Below are 11,325 nucleotides of genomic sequence, written 5' to 3'. Positions count from 1 at the left end.
ATACCTTTCAAATGAATACATCCATCGATATTGCACAGGACCACCAACCCTTAGTTCATATGGCAAATGTATGATTAAATATTCCATAACATCGAAAAATGCTGGCGAAAAAATCTTTTCTAGCAGACAAACAGTAGTGATGACAGAGTCCTCGAGATTCTTTACATCAGATACTACGACTTCCGATGCGCACAATGTTCTAAAAAATCCACTCAACTCAGACAATACCTCCCATATAGGTTTGTCTAACATATTATGGAATGCTAGGGGTATCAATCGTTGCATAAAGATATGACAGTCATGGCTCTTCAACCCATATAATTGTCCATCATCAATCTTCACAGCCCGAGCAATGTTACAGACATATCCATCTAAAAATCTCAATTGCCTCAACTATTGACATACTTGCTTTATTTGATTAGGTCCAAGCACGTACCTTGCCTTTGGTTTCAGTACTTTTCCATTATACTCTTTGAGTTCCAATTCTGGTTTTTTATATATTATTTTTAAATTCATACAGGCCTTCGGATTATCCTTTGTTTTTCCTTTAACATTCATTACTGTATTGAACACATTATCAAACACATTTTTCTCCACATGCATCACATCCAAATTATGTCGTATCAATAGGGTCAGCCAATATGGTAGTTCCCAAAAATAGATTTCTTTATCCAATTGTGATCCTTCCCAAATCCAAGGAAGGGCGTCAGACTACGGACATCTGTTAATACATCTAGAAAGTATCAAAATCTTCTTAAAATCTCTATGATAGACAATCTTGTGGGTGGACCTTCCATTTCAGTTGTGTCTGCTTGAAACACATTTCTTGGTCGTCATAACAGATGGTCGCTGGGTAGAAATCGACGATGACACTCAAACCAGCAAGGCATCCTTTCATGTGTCAATCTAAAAGTTTTTGTATCCTCCATGCAGTACGGATATGCCAACCTCCCATGTGTGATCCAACCAGATAATATACAATATGCAGAGAAGTCACTGATTATCCATAAAACAATGACCTTCATATTGAAATTTTATTTTTTGTGGGCATCATACGTGGTAACACTGTCATCCCACAATACTTTTAGTTCATCAATCAATGACCTTAAATATACATCAAGATTTTGGCCAAGTGAGGTCGGACCAGGGATCAATAGAGACATGAAAAGATTTGGACGCTTCATACACAAGCTTGGTGGAAGGTTGTATGAAGTTATAAATACTGGCCAACATGAGTATGAAGTTGATCTACCCCCAAATGGATTAAATTCATCTGTACATAGACCGAGTCTAACATTTCCCACTTCTATTGTGAAGTTCTGATGAGTACGATCAAAGTGCTTCTAAGCTTCGACGTCAACAGGATGCATGATCTTGTCTTCATCATGTCGAACTTTATTTGCATGGCATATCATGTGTTTAGCTGTTCTTAAAGACATATACAATTGTTGCAATCTAGGAGTAATAGGAAAGTAGTAGAGTGACTTGTATGAAACTTCTTTTGATCTCGTGCTACCATTGCCTCTTGTCTTTGGCTTGAACCGAGGATGCCCACATGACGGGCATGATATATTGTTTTCTTTATCCTTGAAATACAACATGTAGTGATTTGGACAAGCATCTATCTTTTTATACCCCATACCTAAAGCATTGACCATAACTTTCGCACGATAGAAATTTTGTGACAATTTCTCATCTTTGGGCAACATATTCTTCACAATCATGCACAAATGGTCAAAGCATGATTGACTCAAATTATACTCGGACTTCAAATTCATTAGTTGAAGAACTACAGACAAGATAGTGTGAATCTTGCAATTATTCCAAAGTGGCTCATCAGCTCTAAGTAAATCATAAAATCTACTAGCTGCATCGTTTGTTGATTTTTCATCTACGCCAATTCTTACGTCTTTAGGACCCATAGCAGAACCGAGTTTTGTTCCTGCGACATCAAATATCAAATCCATATATGGATTATCGTGCACCATATTTACCCGTGCATCAAAATTGTTTATAAATTCTTCTTCATGAAATGTCCAATTCTGATAATCACTCACAAAACCCTTCCTGTATAGGTGATGTCTAACGCCATGAGGTTCTACAAATCGATTATTCTTACAAATCTTGCAGGGACACCTAATCAGACCTGTGGGATCCACTGTACTGACACTTATAGTTGCAAATTCAATAAAACTTTCAACACCATCCATATATTCATGTGATAACTCATTGTCAACTATCCTACGATATATTTATTCACGGTTTGCAGTCATTTTGTCGTATGATGTTACGAAATGTATCCTAACCAGTTAAAAGAGAACCATCAGAATGCTATGATGAAGAAAATATCAAATTTATCATGCAATATATGATGTCATACAATCACAAGAATTATGATGCATGCATTGATAACTTAATATTTTCATGTGCAAACTATTCATAACACGATACATTAATTTGAAGCATACTTTCATTATATAATTTCACAAGTCATGATTAAATTGAAAGTAACTATATGCAAGCATAGATGCAATCACATCAAACATTGCAATATATGAAAATCATTCATCTAAAAAACATGTCAAACATGTACCTGTAAAAAACACACTTCAATATCTCGCTAACTACTACCATGCCTAACATGGAATCTGTACAACAAAAATAAGAACACTTCTATTCTCGTACATTATAATCATGCTCAGTATGATCTCCAAATTCCAACAAAGCAGTCTTAGATATCAACAACTAAGTGAGGGGGACCCCCTCCCTGAATAAAAAAATGAGGCATAGGGGCGACCCCCTGTCGGAAAAAAAAACCATGCAGGGGTGCCCCCTTGCCAGAAAAAAGTGGCAACGAGGCTGGGGGGTAGACCCCCTACCGAGAAAAAAAAATGAGTGGCAGGAGGGCGACCCCATGTCGAAAAGGGGGGGGGGGGGTGACCCCCTGCTCGAATAAAACAACGAGGCAGGGGGGTCGACCCCCTGCTAGAAAAAATAAAATGCGGCAAAGGGTCGCCCCCCCTGCCGAAAAAACAAACGAGGCAGGGAGTCAACCCTTTGCCTAAAAAAACAAAAAGCGCCAGGGGGTCGCAACCCCCTGCCAGGAAAAACAAACTAGGCAGGGGGTCGACCCCCTGCCGAAAAAAACAAACTAGGCAGGGGGGTCGACCCCCTGCCAGAAAAAACAAAACCTGCGGCAGGCGCCCCCCCTACCGCAAGTAAAAAAAAACTGGGATTTACCTACGGGGGCGACAGACGGTGGACCAGGGGGCAGTGGAGCGGGGAGCGATGGGCGGTGGCCGGTGGGCCGAGGAGTGCGTCGGGCGGCAAAACGGGTCGGGCGAAACAGGGGGTGACGGGCAGCAGACCGGGGGGTGACGGGCCGAACGGCGAATCGGGGAGCGACGGGTGGCGGCGACAGGCCGAGGAGTGCGTCGGGCGGCGGAGGATGGCATCATGCGACAGAGGGTTTCGTCGGCCGGGCGGGAGAGACAAAAAAGGAAAGAGGAGAAGGGACTCTGATTAGGGATTTATGCGAAAATTAGCGACGGCTTAATTCCATCGCAATTCCATCATAAATTTATATGACCCCTTAGCGACGAAATATTTTTGTCGCTAACATCGTCGTTAAGTAGCAACGAAAAACTATCCGTCGCTAAATCTGTCGCTAATCGTCGCGTGTGTTGCAACAAAAATGGGCCATCGCTAATTTGCCGCTACTTAGTGACGGAAGTTTTCCGTCTCTACATCCGTCAATATTACACATCTTTACGACGAATAAGTTTTTGTCGCTCTATCAGTTGCTAAGTGGCGACGGAAAAAATCCATCGCTAATTGGCATTTTTCTTGTGGTGTATTTGCTAATTCATTTCATGCAAAACCATCGAATTAGGCAATTCTAAACCTAATTCGTTAGATATAATACTACATTACGATACTTAAGCAATGTATCATTAAAATACACTAGATTAATATCAAACAACAAGAATTTATATTCTATAAATTTTGTTTAGGAATCCTATCTTTTCGATACTTGGTGTGTGACATGCAACACCAAGTGAAGCGCAACAAAGATAATTTAGTTGTGTGTTTCCACTGGTCTGCTCATTGTCCAATGCACACCCATCACAATTACATGAAAATCGAGGCACATGATTTCCAAGGAATATCAAAATTTCTTAGAAAACTACCCCAAAAATGAAGGAAATAAAAAAATAAGGTGATACCGATAAAAATTAGGTTTCTGATGATGATAAAGGTGGCATTAGCTACAGGGCATGATTCTCAATGCTGAAAATTGGGCACGCAAAATGAGGCAAGCAAAGACCATAAAAAATTTGGCTAAAAATTTACTTAAACAACAAAGAATAGGTAACTAAAATAAAAAAAATAGCGAATAACACTAGTGTAAGTTTTTATGAAATAATTTTTTAAAGATATATTTTTGATAAAATATTTTGGGAAAGCTAGACACCAAATAATAAAAACTGACTCACACTAGGATGAGATCTAGGTCAAACTCAGGGAACAGAATAAACAACTTTGTATTTCATATAAATAAGTCTTTATTGCCTTAAAAAATAAAAATAACTAATTAATTACAATGAGTTATCCTCTTACAGAGGGCTCAAAAAAATAATAAATAGGCCTTATTACAAACCCAATTAATTGAAATTGGCCCTAGAACTAAAAGAAAAGAAAAAGAGAGGGTTTTATGTTGCTTGTGGTCTAGTCCCTTGCAATGCAGTTCTTCGGATGAATCCAAGAGTTATTGGTATTTTACTCCTATTTAAATGTCTTGCATTCATTGAGGGCTCTCTGGGGGCTCTTTTGATGGGACTTTTTAGGAGGCTTCAAGGGACTTTTTTTGGAGCTCTGAAGGCTCAAAGGTCCTTTTGAAGGGTTTTTTCACTTGTAAGCGCTTTCCAACAAAACACAAAAACAAAACACCAAACATAAAAAAACAACTATTTTCTAAAACTAATGTTAATTATAACAAAAAGCAAACTCAACTAAATCTAAAAAACTCACTAAATTGCAACAAACTAACCAATTCAAGATTCTACTAACTGTAAAACAATCAAAACAAACTCTAACTAAATATTCAAGAAATATTAAAACACATCTAATCTAATTTAATTAATCAAAATCTAATTAAAGCAATTCTAATTAACTAATGCTAAAATATTAAATGAACTAATTAGTTAGGAAAAACATGGAAACAAACTAATTAACTAAGTATGAAACTAAAACAATCTAACTTTGAGTAACGATAACTCATTGCAGCCTAACTAATTACGCTAAAAACAAATAAAATATGCTAATTAAATAACACAACAAACATTGGAGCTATATAGGCTTGGGGATTGGTCAGCGTCAATCATGCTAGATGGCTGAAAATACGCAATTGGTTCAACATAAGGAAAATTATTTTAAACTGCGTCTGGCCGATCAACAACTGAGATCAAAATGTTCGGACCCATGCTGAATCTGTCAAACATGTTGGGCTTGTTTTTATCAAAGAATAAATTCCTTTTATGCACAGGACTGCAGATCGACGTTAATCTGCCGTTAAAATAATAATCTTTTCACAGTGTGTTCACACTGTTTCCAGCAGATCGATAGTGCAAAACAAATTGAAGCTCAACTGCGTGAATTGGCAATCACGGTGAGCTGAGAGAACACAACCCAAATTCGTATTTCAGTTGTCCAGCGTGTGGACCAGATTCTAACAGATTAGAAAGACGTGATACAGTAATCATATTTTTTCAGAAAGAAAAGTATAGGCGGCATGATAAAAAAAATTACAGTTTATCGTCTGATCAAAATTTTTGTGAAACCAGAATTCACGCTGATCTTTTCTCTTTTTTCTGCATGATCAAACAACACTGCGTGAATATACAAATCATGCAGGTTTGTTTGCACGCCGTTAAAAAGATTAAACACTATGCTGCGTATAAAAAAAATGAATATTAACTAAACTGAACACGAAATACAAAAATTATTCTACGATGCAATGTGTTCTAATCTAATATGCAGAAAGCAAAAATATAAAATCAAACTATCCTAAACAATATTGTTGCAAATAAACTACAATGTATGCAATGCAAAAATATGTTTTTATGCATGCTATAAAACAAAATAAACCTAAACTACACGAGAAACAACTAGAAAGATGGGGGAGAAGAAGAAACCACGCGGCCACTTCCGATGGAGGGGTTGAGAAGAAGTGGTTGCTCCCATGGTTGAATGTGAACTTTGACGACAAGGTAAAACGCATCGGCGAAAGCAAAGATCCAAAGTAAGATAAAATAAAGACTGAAGAAGGGAAGAAGTGAGGGAGAACCAGTGATTGAATGAAGCTCAAGAGGGAAGAACGAAGAGGAGAGGGAGAAAAGAGCATGCGTTTCTCCCAAGAGAGGACGCCCCCCTCTGACTTGAAAATTTGATTTTATACTTAAAAAAATAGGGTGAGAATGATTTTTTTTAAAAAGAAACCAACTAAGGTTTAAAAATTCTAAAAAACCCCACTTCTAAAAACGTGTTTTTAGAGGTGTGCACTCCTAAACAATTTAAAACACCAATTAAAAACTCCTAAACTACTTGAACTATTGTGAAACATGCACGAAAGGTTTGAAATGTGCATTTTTTTCTTTATTTTGATTTTAAAGCAATTTTTCAAAAAAAGTTGACAAGAATGGATTTTGGATGCATTTTTTTGACGGATCATGGATATATATATACTACAAGATTTATGCATGATCGCACACATACCTCTGCATGTTGGTGGGATGGAAATGAGCCTACTCTATTGGGCACACATCCCAATGTAAGGAAACAATATAAAAATCATAGGAAACCACTAATTAGGGATATACGACTAATATAAAAACACCCAAAAATGGAATACAAATTGAAGAAAAAGGGATGGGGTAGCTTACCTAATTCATGGATCCCACGACTTTTGTAGCAAAAGGTGCAGCCATTGCTCACTTCGGTAAGCGCAACCCGACAAATCCAAAATTTGTGCAAAAGAAATTAGTGCTTCGATCAGGAACCAAACAAAGAGAAATCCCCAAATTCTCAATGAAAGATCGCTACCCTTTTCCATTTCTTTCGTCAAGGAATTGGCAACAGAAAAGGGCATCAACTTCAATCTCATGACCAGTCTAACCAACGTGTACTCGTCACTCACGCTGGAGAAGAAAAACATAGAGAAATTGTGTGAGAGCCTCACGGAATGCCCATCAAAGAAGTATGACCATAGTGAGCCTATGAACTCTTGATCGACAACCGCCTCTAAATGAAATTATGTTTGTCCAAGTGATCGCTAACAATGGTGAAGAAGACCACCCCATAAGAACATGAGTACAAAAAAATAGATACCCTAAAAGCAACCACCTGAAAATCGTAGACATACCAACAATGAGGAAAAATTAAGACAGTTGTGTCCACCTGGACCAAGAGCAGCTCCTGCTGATTGTAGAACCTGATCCCACCCGACCGATTTCTTTCCAAAAAATGTTGCTTCTATCATTTCCCCGCTAAACAAGTCCCCGATCACCATAACCGAATAGGAATCCCTGACCGCCACAACATCGTCCTCCAAGGCAGTCTGATCCATGAACCCCTCGCCGATATCTTTGGGAAACCCCAATTTTGTCTTCTCCAGCACCAACGACCGGTTGAGGAAAGGATTGGCGTGAGACTCGTGGAGGAAGAGGGAGATGAAATGGGGGTCTGGTCGGCTGGACGCCCATCGTGAACAAGAGGGAAGAGGCAAGGAAGGAGAAGGAAGTGAAGAAGGAGGGTGTGAATTCATGTTGTCGTGAAACAGAAAGGAGAAAGAATAAACCCCTTGAGCACATGGTGTTGGGTTCGGATCGGGCCTAGTTTGTGTCCGGTTTGGTCCCAACATAAACAACTTCTAAAAAAATTTAACACTAACCTACACCTAATTAACAAATAAAAATGTATTTTTAAACATTTGTTTTAAAACAAAGCTATGATAAAAAACAAAATATAATATTCGTTTTATTGTGTAAAATTCTTAAAATTTTATGTTTGGATCGATCCATTTAGGTTCAACCCATATAAAATTCGGGTTCATAATAAAATCTCCAACTTTTTTCCAAAATAGTTTCTCATATTTTATTCACATTAATTAATCATACTAATTTTAAATAGTTCATGGTTTTGGTACTTTCTAAAATCATAATTTATAGATTAAAATATTTGCCAAATTTTAGTTTATGACCAAAATACCCTTTTTAAGAAATTCTTTCGAAAACAATTGAAATGTATCTAGTTAAGTTCAAAACACCTCAAAAATACCTAGATGAGTTTGTGGCTCACTAAAACTATTATTTTGCATGATAATTTAAATATTTAATAATATTTTATCTAAAATAGTTTAAAAAACACCAATATTACCCTTGTTAGCCAGAACTGAGTAATTGAGCATGCATAATACCAATACTTGCAAATAAAAAATAGAAATACATTTGTAATTAATCGATAAAGCTAAATTCTTTATTTATTTAAAATCTCAAAAAATTACAGGTTTTACATCCTACCCTCCTTAAAAAAAATCGTTCTTAAAATTTTTACTCAAATACAAATAATTAAGTGTATTTTTCTCGCATATTCGCTTCAGGTTTCTATGTGCACTCGTTGGTACTATGATGTTGCCAAAGGACCTTGACAAAATGAATGGTCCTGGTTCGCACAACCTGCTCCTTTCTGTCAATAATCTAAATTGGCCTCTCATGAGATGGGTCATGAACATACTTCCTGAGCATGGATATATGAAATACATCGTGAATCTGCAAGTACTGCAGTAGTAACTCCACGTGATAGGCTGCCTTGCCAAATCTTTCTGACTTTTAAAGAACCAACATACATTGGACTGAGTTTACTGTTCTTGCCAAGACGAAATATACTCTTGATAGGAGAGATCTTGACGAACACAAGGTCATCTACCTCAAAGATAAGTTCCCTACAATGATGTTCAACATAGCACTTCTAACGGCTCTGTATTATACACAAATAATCTGCACCAGATCTGTATAATGCTGAACTGCTATAGGTGACTCAACACTGTGATTGTCAACATCATCCCCGTAAACAAGTGGTCTACATAGCCTCTCATAGAGTGCCTCATATGGTGCCATACCAATACTCGCATGATAATTATTGTTATATGTGAATTCTGCGAGAATCACGTGATTATCCCAGTCACCTCTCCAATCTAAGGCGCATGCTCGAAGCATATCCTCAAGGCTCTAAATGGTCCTCTCAAACGGACCATCCACTAAAATCACATGGTCAAGAAAAGAAACTTCCTTGAGCCAAAACTTGCATTCGTAGAACTTAGTATAGAGTTGATGCTCCCTAAGAATCTCTAAATTAACACGTATATGCTCTTGATGTTGAATATAATTCTCTGAATAGATCAAGATATCATCTATAAACACAATCACAAAAGAGTGCAAGAATAGTTGAAAAATATGATTCATGATATCCATAAATGTAGATGGGGCATTTGTCAGTTCAAATGGCATCACCATGAACTCATAATTCCCATAATAAGTGTGAAATACAGTCTTAGATATATCCTTTGCCTTAATTTTCAGCTGATGATACGCAAATCTCAAATCAATCTTTGAGAAGACTTTAAAAGATCACAAACAATACATATATTACAACAAAGTCACACAAGCAAACATCACTTACAAAATTATACACATGGAGATCTAAAGTAAAACTTTACCTTAGCCCCCTACAACTGATCGAAGAGGTCTTCGATACGAGGTAATGGATATTTATTCTTAATGATGAGTTGGTTAAGCATTCAATAATCAATGCATAACTTCATAGATCCATTATTCTTCTTTAAGAAGATAACAGGTGCTCTCCATGGTGATACACATGGTCGAATGAATCCACGCTTCAAAAGCTCTAGGAGTTGCTTCTTCAGCTCCTCCAACTCAGCTGATGTCATACGATATGGGGCCTTGGAGACTGTAGCAGTCCTCGGCAAAATCTCAATGCCAAATTCAATGGCATGAAGTGGAGGAAGTCCTAATAATTCATCCAAAAAAACATCAAGATAGTCACGCACTACCTCAAACTCCTTCAAAGATGAGACCTTAGCTCCACGGAAGTCAAACCCACATGAAAAGCAATATCTTCTTTGCTCACATACTTTTGAGCCTTCAAAGATGAAACAATGCGATGTTTCAGAAAAGATCTGAACACACGATAAGCAATCTCAGGATAATCAGGTCGTGATAAGATCATTGTACCCTCATGATAACGAATAATGGCATAGTGCTCGTAGAGCCAAACTATGCTGAGAATGGCATCAACCTCAATCATATCAAGCACAACAAGATTGCTAGGCAACTTTTACCCACCCAACTCAATAGATAAATTTGGCAAACAATAATCACAGATATGATTATCACCTACAGGATTGCTAAAATTTAGCATATCAATATATTTATATAACAGATATTATACCTACGAAGGTGGTCTTGCTCGTGACTTAGGTTACGCTTACTCTTTGATACCAACTGTAACGTCTCTAAAAATTTTAACCTTTTCAAACTTTTTTAAACCCAAAATTTTGATAAAAATTTAAATTTTTTTTTATTCGTTACAAAGTTTTGTATGATTCTCGAAAGCAATATCTCAACGAGTTCATCTATGACTACATTCTAACCGTTCCAAATACTGGATGACCCACCTAAACACAAGCGCAAGAATATATTAGCCTCTTAGTAATAGATTCAGTACAGAATCATTCATAAATACAACTCAATTGAGGTTATTACTTCAAGGATCCTCACACATAGAAAAATGAGGAAGACAAAATTTATTTAAGGTTTAAGACAATTGAGGAGTTAGGTAAATATTTAAAATTTTCAAATCATAAGCATAATCATTGTATAAGTGAAAAGACAAAATTCAGAAATATTCTTATTCTAAAATATTATAATTCTTCAAACATAAAGATCCAAACATAAAAGAGTTAAATTATTACAAGTTTATAACCATAAAAAATTATATAGATCCTCCAAGAATTGTAATAGGTAAGAGTGGAGCCTTCAGCCACAAAGCAACCCACACTTCCTTTTAGTCCTCCATGAGATTATTTATAATATTGTAGGGCATCAACCATTTGCTCGTAGAAAACCCAAAACTAAACTTGAAGAATATATATCAAGTTTGTAATGTTATAATTGAAGTGTGGTTTTCAGCATTTAAAAAAATGAGAGTCAAGGAAATCCATATCAAAACATGCACAAAACATTTATCATC

This window comes from Nuphar pumila, chromosome 3, assembly GCF_984573655.1.
Source record: "Nuphar pumila chromosome 3, dmNupPumi1.hap1.1, whole genome shotgun sequence".
Taxonomy (NCBI): Eukaryota; Viridiplantae; Streptophyta; class Magnoliopsida; order Nymphaeales; family Nymphaeaceae; genus Nuphar; species Nuphar pumila.
The sequence above is the reverse complement of the archived record's forward strand: the minus strand, read 5'-3'. Positions refer to the sequence as shown.